Source organism: Trachypithecus francoisi, unplaced genomic scaffold (genome assembly GCF_009764315.1).
Source record: "Trachypithecus francoisi isolate TF-2019V2 unplaced genomic scaffold, Tfra_2.0 Lachesis_group1, whole genome shotgun sequence".
In the NCBI taxonomy this organism is placed as follows: Eukaryota; Metazoa; Chordata; class Mammalia; order Primates; family Cercopithecidae; genus Trachypithecus; species Trachypithecus francoisi.
Genome location: NW_022681454.1, coordinates 12,472,820 through 12,487,042, shown reverse-complemented (window position 1 = coordinate 12,487,042; position 14,223 = coordinate 12,472,820).

Genomic DNA, 14,223 nt, shown 5'->3' with positions numbered 1-14,223 from the left:
TTGAATGTAATACATTCAAAAATGTATTTTGAACATTATTATAAGATGCTGAACTATTATCTAAGTTAGTTAAATCAGTTTGTGTTTCCATCAGTAGTGTATGATAGTTCCTGTTACTCTACATCCTCTTCATGATTTGGTACTGTTAGACTTCTAAATTTTTTCCCATCTGCTAGTTACAAAGTAATAACTGCTGTTTTAAATTACATTGTCGTGATTTCTAAGAAGATTAATAACTTTTTATATGTTTATTGACGATTCGAATTTCTCCCGTTTCAAAGTACCCATTCCAAATCTACTGCTCATTTGCTTATGGATGTATGTCATATATTCTGGGTACGAGTGAGTCTTTTTTTAGTGTCTTATTTAGATGTAAAAATTCTATCTGCACTACAAATATTATTCCCCACTCTGGCTTGTCTTTTCACTCTCCTTGTGGTATCTTCTGATAGACAGAAGTTCGTGGTTTAATGTAGCTTTATTTTTCACATTTTTATTTATACAAAACGCTTATTATCTTTGATTTATGAACTATTTCTTTCTTCTGAGGTAGTAAAGAGATTTTTCCTATATTAGCTCCTACAATTTTATAGTTTTGCTATTTATGTTGAAGTCTTTTACTTTTTATGTGTAGGGTGTTAGGTAAGGGGTTCAGTTTTATTTTTCTTTTATTTGATTAGCCAATTGAACCCCCTCTTAAAACAGCCTATATTATTTAAACTTTTTGTTATGAAAATTTTCAAGTATATATAAAAGTAGTCTTGTATATCTTTTCTTAGATATATTCTTAAATGCATGATACTTACTACAGTATTGTGAAAGTTATCTTTCCTTTTTATTTAATTTTCCACTTAGTAGCTGGTATATAGCAACTAACTGCATTGATTTTTGAGTATTGATTTTTGTAAAGAGATTTGCTAAACCCACTTTTTAAAGTTAATAATTCATCTATAATTCTTTTGGATTTTCAGTGCACATAATTATATCAGCTTTGGATAATGAAAGTTTTATTTCTTCATTATAATTACTTCTTTTTCCAAAGTTATGTCACTAGCTAGGATTGCCAGTACATCATCTTAATCTCAATGGGAATACTTCTGACATTTTACCACTAAGTGTAATATTTGTTGTAGACTTTTTGTAAATTCTTTTTATCAGATTAGGGGCGTTTCTATTTCTAGTTTGCTAAAAGAATTTTTAAAAAAATCATGAATAGATGTTGAATTGTACTGAATTATAACTATTTCCTCCATCTATTGAGATAGTAATAATTTTTATTCTTTAATACATTATTTACTTTTTTAAAATTTTGAGATGGGGTCTCACTCTGTCACCTAGGCCAGAGAACAGTGGCATGATCATAACTCGCTGTAGCCTCTACCTCATGGTCTCAAGTGATTTTCTCACCTCAGCCTCTCAAGTCGTTGGGATTATAGGCACCTGTCATTATGCCCAGCTAATTTTTAATTTTTATTTTTTATTTTTTACAGATATGAGATCTTCCTGTGTTTCCCAGGGTGGTCTCAGACTCCTAGACTCAAGCAATTCTTTCACTTTGGGCTCCCAAATCTTTGGGACTATAGTCATGAGCTACCAGGCCTGACCACAATATTTAATTTTATAATGTAAATGTAAGCCAATCTTACATTCCTTTCCTTTGTCATGGTCTCATTATGTTGCCCAGGCTGGTTTGGAACTCCTGGGCTCAAGTCATCCTCCCACCTCAGCCTTCTAAATAGCTGGGACTACAGGTGCCCACCACTGTGCCTAGCTATGACTTTAAACCACTTTCACTCCACTTACGCCTTTCTTTCTTGAGCTTATATGTTATTATTTTCATGTATTTTAATCCTACCATTACAAACACCACAGGATATCATTTTATATACTCAATGTTCACTTATTTACCCACATAATTATCACTTTCTTTGTTCTTCACGTGGGATTGGTTTTTCCATCTAAAATCTATCTTGTAAAATTTCCTTTTGAATGAGTCCAACGGTGGCAAATAATTTTTTAGTAGTCTGAAAATACCTTTATCTCCACTCTTGCATAACATTTTCTGTGTTTATAGAAATCTAGAATATTCTAGATCCCATTTCTGAGTCTGAATTTCACTGTGGCTGTTGAGAAGTCAAGGGTTAGTATGCCACATCTATAATGATAATCCAACTTTAAGGCCCTCTCTGACTTTGAGGTTCTGCATTTTCATAGAATGTGCCTGGGTGTGGATTTCTTAATTTTTTTTTTTTTTTAATTCAGAGACAGGGTGACCCAGTCTGGTGTGCAGTGGTGCAATCATGGCTAACTTCAGCCTCGACCTCCAGGTCTCAAGTGATCCTCCTACCCCCTGACTTCAAGGGATCCTCCTGCTTCAGCTTCCCAAAGCATTCGGTTTACTGACGTGAGCCATGGCGCCATACTCAGATTTTTAAAAATTTCGCTTGTTTGAGATTCATTGTAATTATTGAATAAGTAAATGAATATCTTTCATCAATTTTTGAAAAACTCTCACCCCTTATCACTACAAATATTGCATCACCTCTGTTTTTTCTTTCATTGTATTCTGTAACTAAGAGTGAAATTTGTTAGTCACTTCATTCTACATGTCTTTCAACATTTATTTCATGTTTTTCTTCTCTTTTATTTTTGTGCTCCATTCTGGATACTGTCATAGAGACCATCTTCTAATTTGCAAATTCTTTTTACATCTGTGTTAATTCTGTTGTGTGTGTGTGTGTGTGTGTGTGTGTTTGCTTTTTTACTTTTTTACTTTTTAATTTTTTTTTTAAGAGAAGGTCTCACTCTGTAACCCAGGCTGAAGTGCATTACTGTGATCATGGTTTACTGTAACTTCAAACTCCTGGGCTTGAGTGATCCTCCTATTTCTGCCTCCCGAGTAGCTAAGACTACAGGTGTGTACTACCTCACCTGGATAATTTTCAAATTTTTTGTAGAGATGGTGTCTTGTTTTGTTGCCTAGGCTTGCGTTTTTAATCTCAATTATTTTAATTTTCATGTTAAGAAATACTATTTGATTTTTTAAATCTGCTATTTGCTTTTTAATAAATTCTTCCTTATAAGTATATTCAAGCTTGTCTTTTATTTCTAAACATAATAAGCATGATTTCTTCATTGCCTGTGTTAATAATTTAATTACATTAGTCATTTTAGATGTTTATGCTGTTTGTGGTTTCAGCTAATTGTCATTTACAGTGCTTTATTTCCATGTGTTCAGAGATATCTGTGTCTGTGAACTGCCCATTTTTCTTAGAAAATTAACTGTAGATTCTCTGGCATAGACTAAAGGTGCTTTCCTCTAGAAATGATTGCTTTTATTTCTTCCGTGTGTCTAGGGGCATTAAGATTGGAGACTCACTTTAAGCTAATTGTCAGCTTGAATTTCATCAGTGATATAAGTGTCATATGTCTTCCCTCCTAGTTTGCCTTTTAACTTTCTTTACAGTGTTTTTAAAAATTGATCTAAAGTGTTTTGTTTTTTTTTTTAATTTTAACATAGGCATTAGCATCTTCTTCATAGTTTGGTTCGTACGTCTTAAGACCTCCTTCTCTACTCCAAGTTACACATTCTTTATTGTCATCTAAAATATTATAAAGTTTTGATTTTTGCATTTGTAAAATATTTTTATTTACACTGTGAGATGGAAAATTTATTTTTTCCCTATAGATATCCATTAGTCTAAGTAAAGCACCATTTACTAAATACTTATCCTTTCCTCACTGAATTGAAATACTAAATTATCATGTATGTCTGAGTCTTTCTGGGTTTCTACTCTCTTCTACTGGTGCCTTTACCTCTACGCTGTCTGCAGGCCTTCTTCTTTTTCAAAATTATTTAACAATCAAAATTTAGGATCATCTTGTCAATACCACATTAAAACAAGATTACAATCTTAATTGCAATTGAATGTATGTGATTTTATTTTTTATTTTTTATTTTTTGGTGATGAGGTCTTGCCCTGTTGCTCAGGCTGGAGTGCAGTGGTGCAGTCATAGTTCACTTCAATCTCTAATTTGTGGGTTCAAATGATCCTCCTGCCTCAGACTCCCAAGTAGCTGGGACTATAGGCATGTGCCACCATGCCCAGCTATGTCCACAATGTTTTTGAACATCTTTTGTTTCTCGTTACTTTACAGTTTTTGTGTTTGTGAATGATATCTTTTTTCTTTATACTTTCTGGTTGATTTCGCTGATGTAGCTGGTGTTTAGAAATATCACTAATTTTTGTATGTTGATCTTGTTGTATCCAGCAAGCTTAGTGAACTCTTTTTAGGTCTATGACTTTATTAGGAGATTTGCTTGTCTTTTCTATCTTGGTGATCATATCATCATAGAGACAGTTTTGTCTTTTCCTTTGCAACATTTCTTCCCCATATGGTGGTGAATACAGAAGATAAGAGCAAGCAAACTTGCTTATTTATTCCCAATTTAGAAATGCTTCAGAAGTTTTCCCACTTAGTGTGATGTTTATAGAGGCTTCTGCGAGTTCTTTTTAAAAATCAGATTAAGGAAGTTTCCTTCTATTCTTCATTTTCAAGAAGTTATTATTTTTTAAAATCATGAGTGAATACAGACTTTTGTTGAATGCACTTTAGGTCTCTGTAATTTTTTTATGGATAGAATTTATTTCAGAAATTATTAACTCAATGTACTAAACAACATTAATAGGAAAAATCCTCAATAAAAAAGTTTGATAACATTTAGCATTTATTTAGAACTAGGATTAGAAAGAAAATTTTTTAATGTTGAAAACTTTCCCTCTGATAGTGAGATGATACAAGGATGCCCACCATTTATACTGCACTATTCTATAGTTATTATTGGTCCTGTAATACTGAGTTAAATTCATTTGTCTTTTCAAGAAGACCTGAAGTCATTTACACCCATAGTTTCAGTTTTATTTATTGCTTTTTTTTTTTTTTTTTTTCTTGAGACTGAGTCTTGCTCTGTCGCCCAGGCTGGAGTGCAGTGGCGTGATCTCGGCTCACTGCAACCTCCATCTCCCAGGTTCAAGCAATTCTCCCGCCACAGCTTTCAGAGTAGCTAGGATTACAGGCGCCTGCCACCACGCCCGGCTAATTTTTGTGAAATTAGTAGGGACAGGGTTTCACCATGCTGGCCAGACTTGTCTTGAACTCTTCACCTCAGGTAATCCGCCCACCTCGGCCTCCCAAAGTGCTGAGATTACAGGGGCGAGCCACCGCACCCGGCTATTTACTGCTTTAATCTTCTGATTCACTATGATTTGCATCTTGAATTCTTTTTATACTTTCTCTATTTAATCTTATATGTTCATAGTAGAGGAGATTGCCTCAAATCAAAGCTTCTATAAGCTTTTAACTAAAAATCTGGCAGGTGTATTGTGTTGAATTAGGACCCATCCCCACAAAGATATACTCATGTTCTAACCTCTGGAAACTATGAATGTGATCTTATTTGAAAACGCATCTTTGCAGAAGTGATTCAGTTAAGAATCTCAAGATGAGATTATCCTATATTATCTGGGTGGGCTGTAAATGGGCAGCAAGTGTGGACAACAAGTGTCCTCCCAAGAGACACACAAAGGAAGAACATATGGGCAGATGGAAGAGAAGGTCAAGTGAAGATGGAGACAGAGATTGGAATTATGTAGCCACAAGCCAAGGAGCACTTTCCCCTAGAGCCTTCAGAGGGAGTGTGGCTCTATTGACAGCTTAATTTTGGACTTACTACTTCCAGAACTGTAAGAGAATTCATTTCTGTTGTTTCAAGCCACTCAATTTGTGGTCATTTGTTGTGGCGGCCTTAGGAAAGCCTAGTGAAGTAGGCATTCTTTATTCTGATTATTGATTCTTTTTTTATTTTATGTGTTGTAAACCTCTTCTACAGTCTCTCATCCTTTTACTTTGCATAGGGGTGATTGTCATCTCTTTTCATACAGTGAGAGTCTCATTGCCTTCTAAAACATCTTTTTTTTTTTTTTTTCTGGAACGATTTGAATTATTTTTCTGAAATTAAGGTAAAGGAGGATGCATAGTGATCTCATGGAAGAGTATGTTTAGTTAGAAATACTTAAAGTAGAGAAGTTAACATTGTCTCTGCATAAATACAAATCAACTTCATATTTGACCTAACATTATTGACAGTATTAAATGAGGAAGGACTGAGCCTTTACGTGGAACACGAACAGAACATTTTTATTATCCTAGCAGAATCAGGGAGGGAAAATAAGTCTGTAAGAATTATGGAAAGGTATCTGAAAATCTGTATGATCAGGTAGTGCTCAGGTGAAAAATTCTGTATATGTTCCTGTGTGTGTGTGTGAGTGTGTGTGTGTGTGTGTGTTTGAAAGAGCCATTTCATTTCTAGTATTTAAGATGTGGCTTTTCCTAACTCTTAGTATATGATTTATAACTTTGTATTTATAAATATTTTACTTTATACCTTTTGCCTGTGAAATCTCAAATAACGTGGCTCCACTGTTAATAGATAACTATTTAGTAACTGAAAAATTAAGTGTATTATTGAACAAATAGAAAATCATTTTCAAGGTTTCTAGGATGGGTTTTAAATTGCCAGTACACTCCGAAGGCATGAATCTCTTCTGCCTGGGTCACCAGTCAAGGACCTGCACGTGCATTCACATCATTAAGTATTTTTCTCATTAACTAACAAGAATATTGATCTTTGGGTGAGGGCTTTGGCGAGGAGAAGCAGGAGTCTTGTAGCTTACTGTGTCATACAGTGGAGCTCTGAGATAGGTATTTTTCCCTTCAGTACTTCAGCTGTGACCTGAACTACTGGAGTTCAGCTTCAACATAATTGCAGCACAGCAAGGAGTCCCTTCTGGAAACCAGCTGCTTGATCAGGGATTCATTTATCAGGGGGATTATGACTCCAAACATTTTTCTAGACTGTTGTGGCCATTTAAAGGGGGAAAAAAAGAGGAGTCTGGGGAACTAATTAGGAAGGAGTGGCTCCCCTCAGAGTCTTGACCTTAACCCTACTGAGAAAGTATGGGATTTACTTTACCTAAGTAAGGAAAGAACATAAATAGTTGGCAAAAATGCTTTGTGGTATGACTTTCAGCAAGTAATGAATTGGCCTGATACAAAGAGAAACATACACATACACACAGACGTGCATGCATGTACGCACCTACAAGAAAAACAACAAATGCGTTAAAATTGAAATTAAATGTATCATTATGACACGTTATTATTTTGTACTTTCCTGGATATAAGAAAAATAGTTAAATTTGTGATTAGCATATAAAGGATTTAATCTGTGATTAGCATATACAGGATATAACCTAAAAAACATTTTTTTTTCACATTTTGGTAGGTTATGGAATGTTAATACAATGAATTTAGGTGTCACTTTCTATTATTCTGCTTAGCATATGGTGTTTTGTTTATGTGCATTTTAATGTCTTTCATTAATTCTAGAAAATCTTCAGTCTTTACCTTTCAGCATATTACCTCTTCCATATCCTTTCTCTCTTCTCTTTCTTCAACTCTAGTTGTATGTTACACCTTCCCATGTTGTTCTTCATATTTTTCCATCTCTCTCCCATTTTTAAAAAATATTCTGATACATCTATGGTACATTCTGGGTAATTTCATCATATTTATCTTCCAGTCACTGAGCTGTTTCAAATGTACTACTTAATCCAGTCACTAAGAGTTTAATTTCAGTGATTGTAATTTTCATTTCTAAAAGTTTCCTTTAAAAAAAAAAACCAAGGTTTAATTTTAAAAAAGTTTTGGTCTAGTGTTGAGAAGAATTTAGAGTTTGTATACAGTTTGCGTAATTGCAAAAACTTCAGAAACTTAGCTTTTATTGACAGCATTGTGTTGTCCTCTCCCTTGCATTTCTTTAAAATACTAGTATTTTGATCTTCATAATACCCTTGCGAGGTGTTTACTCTTATTTCCATTTTATGAGTAACAAAACTGAGGCTAAGAAGCCTAGCCAAGGCATATAAGTTAGTAATAAGTAGAGCTGAAATTAAATTCATGTTTTATTTCTCTCCTTATAGCCATATTTTTTCTTATTTAAGTATACATTGTTAAATAGTTGTCATGAATATACCATGGAGTAGTGGAGGGTCGAGTAATTAGGGAAAGATGTGCTAAATCCATTATAAGAAATTAAGCTTTCTTTTTGGAAAAAGCTAAGTAGGCTTAGTCCAGGGTAACTCAACATATTTCTTGAGTAAATGACAATGAAATTTCAAAGTAATTTCTTTTTCCTACTTATTTTGTTCATGTCTATGAATTTCCTCACTTCCTGCTTTATTTTTTCTATATTTGTATCCCTTCTTTTGGGGTCTTATGTTCTGTAAAGTAATTCACAAATTGCAGTTTCTAATATTTTAAGATTTACTTCTTACTTTTGTTGGATCATTATAAAGATGAAGTTAGATAATGCATGTGTAAGTTCCTCATGAGGTGTCTGGTTCATAATGGGTACTCAAAAAAAAAAAAAAAAGAGGAATTGGAAAATTCTTTTATTTGCAAAGGCAGTATAAATACTAATCAAATAAAGTCATAATTCACCTTGGTATCCCTCACAGCATGTATCAATCAGGGTTCTCTAGAGAAACAGAACCACTTTGTGTGTGTGTGTGTGTGTGTGTGTGTAGTGAGAGAGAAGAATTTTAAGTAATTGGTTCATAAGATTGTGGGCGCTGGCAAGTCTGAAATTTGCAGGGCAAGCCGCTGGCTGGAAACTCAGGCAGGATTTCTAGACTGTTACAGTTTTAAGGTAGCATTCCTTCTTCTTCAGGAAACTCATTTTTCAAAATTAACTATCACACAGCATGTAGTATTAATCTATGGCTTTGTGTGTACAGGGGCTATATCTAGTGTGTTTTATTGAATTCAGTTAAATTTCTTTAGGAAAATGATTCTCCTGTATCACATCAAACTTTATCCATATTTAGTCAGAACACTTACTCTTCCTCCCTTTATTCACATCACAAAAAAGATATTTGAAAAAATTAGCATCACAGGCTTAATTGGATAGGCTGCCATCACGAATGCTTTATAGACAAAATTCATTTGAATATTTATGCACTAATGTGCTTACTTAATATGAACATGAGACACTTTAATAAAAAGTTCTAATATAGATTGTGTTATACTAACCACTATATATATATTGATAAGCTTTTTAATAATCCTATGAAGCACTATTACTACAATCTCTATTTTATAGGTGAGAAAACTGAAACTCACAAAATTTAGATTACTTGTCCAATGTCATAAACATGACTACAAATGTGTATCAGATCTATTCAAATCTATGCTACTGCTTTAACCACCACGCTTGAGCTTCTCTTCATGTTCTTACGATACTAATTTTAGTAATAATGACTAAGGCACTGAGAAAGTTTTAAATACATTCTGAATCAAAACATTTGTATATCATAATACTGAGCTCCCCATATATTTAAGGAGAAATTGAAACCTTTTGCATATGAGCCCTTCTATAATGGGGATTTGAGTATTAGAACTAAGCTTCTTAACTATGCATACAATTTATTTTTTTTCTGGAGCTTTTAAAAGTAGGGTTTCTAAAATAATATTTTATGCAATATTAGTTATATTAGTTCTATATGATATTAGTAAATATTACTTGGAAAATGGGTTCTTTGGTCAAATAAGTTCAGGGAATTTCCAGAAATTTGACTAGATAAGCCTTTATCAAGTAATGTTGGGTTTTAAAAGGTCGACAGAGATTATTTATTGCAGTATTTCTCACAATATAGTCTGTTCAAGTGCATTGTCACCTTCCAAAAGTAAAGTAGCTATAGCTGTTTTCAAACTACTTAACAGCAATTCACTGGACTAACGTCCCAAAGAACTCACTTTTGGGAAATGCCCTCTCAAGATTAAGATAACACTTAATAGCAGTATCTCCCTTGTCTGAATGTCTTAAACTTAAATTTTACAACGTAGATAAACTGAAAACCCAGATGACACAGCTAAGGACCATCATAGATAAAGCAGTTATGCAATGGAGGAGGGCTGTATAAAACAAGGTTTCAGAAGAGATCAAAGTAAAGGATATTAGGAGTTAGAGAACATTTGCAGCGCTGCCATCCCATGGACTCCGGAAATGCCATTTCCCTAGTATCACTGGAATCTTTATGCCGGTTTTTGATGGTGAGGGAAATTCACACCTTCAAAGCTCCCACAATCAAGCTTCCAATAATGTTTTGTGTTTGTACCACAACTCCTATTTTTCAGAACACTTCTACACATATTACCTTATCTAACCATGCCAGCCTTGCTGGTGAGTTGTGATAGGTCTGGTTTTCACAGCTGTAGAGGTGATTTGAGAACTCTTCTGCTCTACAGATTTTTGGTTTTGTCTGGAGCTATGCTTTAGGAATCAATGAAGCACGTCCCCATGCAATGAGGCAGAACTGTGGACAGCTGGAAAATTGCAGCTCACAAACCAGTTTGGGGTTCTGTTACAAGCAAGAGTTATTTCTTTTCAAACAAAGGCTTTTAGATGATTATTAAACTAGCAGGTTTTGTATGTATTAGCAGAATATACTAATCACATGACAAAGTTCTCATCTGCCTACTGTGAAAAGGACTGTTGTTTATTATTCGTCTTTTGTTACTGTTGAACTATTTTTATCCTTTCTTTTCCATTTTAAAATCAAATTTATGTTCACTGTACCAAATTTCATACAATATCAAAATGTTTAAATGGAAAGAGATAGTTCTCTGTAATCTTACTACTAATAATAGCTATTCATAGCTTGGTTTGTATTATTCTAGATATTTTATAGGCACTTGCTATCAATTATATATGTATATATTTATAATTATATAAGCAAAACATACAGAAGATTGTATACATCAAGTTCATAGCCAAGTGAATTATAAGAAAGAACACACATCCATGTGACCACCATTCAAGTCAAGAAATAGAATATTATCAGTAATTCAAAAGTACTGGTACCTCACTCATAGGTAGCCAGTACTTTACTTCTAATACCAGTATTTTGTTTGTTTGTTTGTTTTTACCTTATGAAAACAGAATAACAGAAGATGTTCTCACTTGTGTCTGGCTTCTTTCACTTAACATTATATTGATGATTTTTTTTTCATATTGCAATATGTAGCAATTCATTCATTTTCATTGCTGTATAATATTCCACTGTGTGAATATACAACATCTCAATTGTTGATGGACACTTAGACTGGTTCCAGTTTTGGAGTATTAAGCATAATACTGCCATGAACATTCTTGTACATATCTTTGGTTGCATTTTGTTTGGGTAGATACTAAGAAATCGAAGTGCTGAACTATAGGTTGCGTATATTCAGCTTTACTAGATGATGCCAAACAGGTTTACAAAGTGGTTACAGAAATATATACTCCTATCAGCAGTGCATGGAAAATTTAATGGTTTCACATCTTCTCCAATACTTGGCAATATCAGCCTTTGTAATTTAACCATTCTGGTGTACGTGTAGTGGTGACTTATAATAGTTTGCATTTGCATTTAACTGATTACTAATGAAGTTAAGAACCTTTTCATGTTATTGGCCATTTCATGCAGTGCCTATTCAAGCCTCATGTTGAACATTCTATTGGGTTATTTGTGTCAATTTCTTATGGCTGCAGGTAAATGTTCCAATTCCAGATACAAGCGTCTGAATTATATATACTGAAAATATTTTCTTCTGTTCTGTGGTTTTCATTTTAATTTGCTTAAATGTATCTTTTGATGAGCAGAATTTTAAAATTTTAATGTAATTCATTTACTCAACGTCTCCTTTAAAGGTTGGTTTCTTCATTTCTTCTTTAAAAAAGTTTCACCCACTGCAAGATTGCAAAAATATTTCCCTATGTAATCTTTTATGAAGTTTCTCACCTTCAGACTTGGCTTTATAAAATGGCCAGAACTGATTTTTTAATATGGTATAATGTACGATTCAAGATTCACTTTTGTTCTGAATGACTATCCAATTGGCTCAAGACAATTTATTGAAAAGAGGGCCCTTATGCTGGGCACGGTGGCTCACACCTATAATTCCAGACTTTGGAAGGCTGAGGTGGGTGGATCACGAGGTCAGGAGTTTGAGGCCAGCCTGACCAATATGGTAAAACCGCATCCCTACTAAAAATACAAAAATTAGCCGGATGTGGTGGTGCGTGCCTGTAATCCTAGCTACTCGGGAGGCTGAGGCAGGACAATCACTTAAACCCGGGAGGTGGAGGCTGTGGTGAGCTGAGATAGTACTAGGAGTAGATAGCTACTCCTAGATTAAATCATCAAATGCAGATGTCAAAACTTATATCCAAGAACCAGTTCCATGACTGTTGCATGCCTCACTCATCTCAAGAGTATAAAATGTAGATGGAGGATATGTTTGTTTTTTTTTTTTTTTGAGAGGAGAGTGCTAATTGTGGCCAGAGATTTCCTTTGGAAGAGTGGTAGGCTGTACTGAGGAGCACTCATCATAGTATTCCCAAATTGGAAACAACCTATATGTCCATCAACAGGAGAGTGGATAAATCGTGATGGATTCATACAATGGAATAGTATGTGGCAATAGAAAATATACACTTCTGATGCACATAACAACATGGATGACTTTATAGAATACTATTGAGTGAAAATAGCTACATGCCAAAGAGAGCATACTACCTGTAATCTATTTGTATGAAGTTTATAAGCTGGTAAAACTAATTTACAGGACTAGGGATCATAACAGTAATCTTTGAAGAGGTAATAACCAAGAGGTGGCATGAGGGAGTGTGCTGGGATTCTGAATTGTTCTATGTCTTGATTTAGATGGTGGTTAAACATACAACATGCACATGTATATCTATGTAAATGTGCATACAACCCATGGGAGAAGAGAATTTTAGGAAGAAAGCCTTATTTTTTTAAAATTTTGTCCTCAAAGAGTTTAACAAACCAATTAATTCTAGGGATCAGTTCTATATTTTTCTTAGTTTTTCAGCAGGCATATATAAATACAGAAATACGAAGTGTACAACCTGGGAGCATGGCCACTATTTAGCCTTACTCAGACATTAGTCCTAGGATCTACATCTTTGAAATTGTGAAGTAGTGCAAAAAGATGAAGACAACTCATGGATGACACTGGATTTGTTAAGAAGATGTCAGAGACTGGTAGTTTCTGAAATTAGTTTCTTCCCTGATTCATTTACCATTTTCCCACCTTCATTAGTGATGAATAATAATGTTAAGATATTTTTACTCTATTTCATCTGTCACCTGTTTTACTCTCTTTTTAATGTACCAGAATCTGAAACTGTCTTGATGATTTATTAAATACCTGTGTCGTCCTTATATTAGTTATCTATGGCTATTGTAAAAAATTACCATAAACTTGGTAACTTAAAACAACACAAATTTATTCTCTCACAGATCTTAAGGCCGTAAGTCCTAAATCAGTGTCACTGCACTGAAATAAAAGTGTCAGCAGGGCTGGGCTACCTCCAGAAGCTCGAGGATAATTTGTTTTTTTGCCTCTTCCAGCTACTAGTGGCTGCCAGCACTCCTTGGCTAGTGGCTGCATCATTCCAGTCTCTGTCTCTGTGGTTATATTGCCTTCTCCTTTTATGTCTGGGTCAAATCTTTCACTTCTCTCTTATAAGGATACCTGTGATTGCACTGAGGGCCCACCACATAACCCTGGATAACCTTCCAATCTCAAGATCCTTAACTTAATCACAACTGAAAGATGCTTTTCCAAATAAGGTTAACATTTACAGTTTCCAAGGATTAGGATCTGATATCTTTACGTGGCTATTATTCAGCCTACACATCCCTCTACCAGAATGTGAATTCCATGGGAACAGAGCCTTTGTATGTTTTTTCCACTTCTGTGTCTTCAGTGTTTAGAAGAGTTGTGAACAAGAATGCCTGGTACATAGTAGGCAGTCACTAAATATTTGTAAATTTAATTACTATTTTTTTTTTTTTTGAGACAGGGTCTCATTGTGTCATCCATGCTGGAGTGTGGTGACACAATCACTGCTCACTGCAGCCTTGACCTTCCAGGCTTAAGTGATCCTCCTACCTCCACCTCCGAGTAGCTGGGACTACAGGCACCCACCACTATGCCTGGCTGGGTAATTTTTGTTTTTTAAAGTTTTTTTAGAGACAGGATCTTCCTATGTTGCCCAGGCAGGTCATGAACTCCTGGGCTCAAATAACC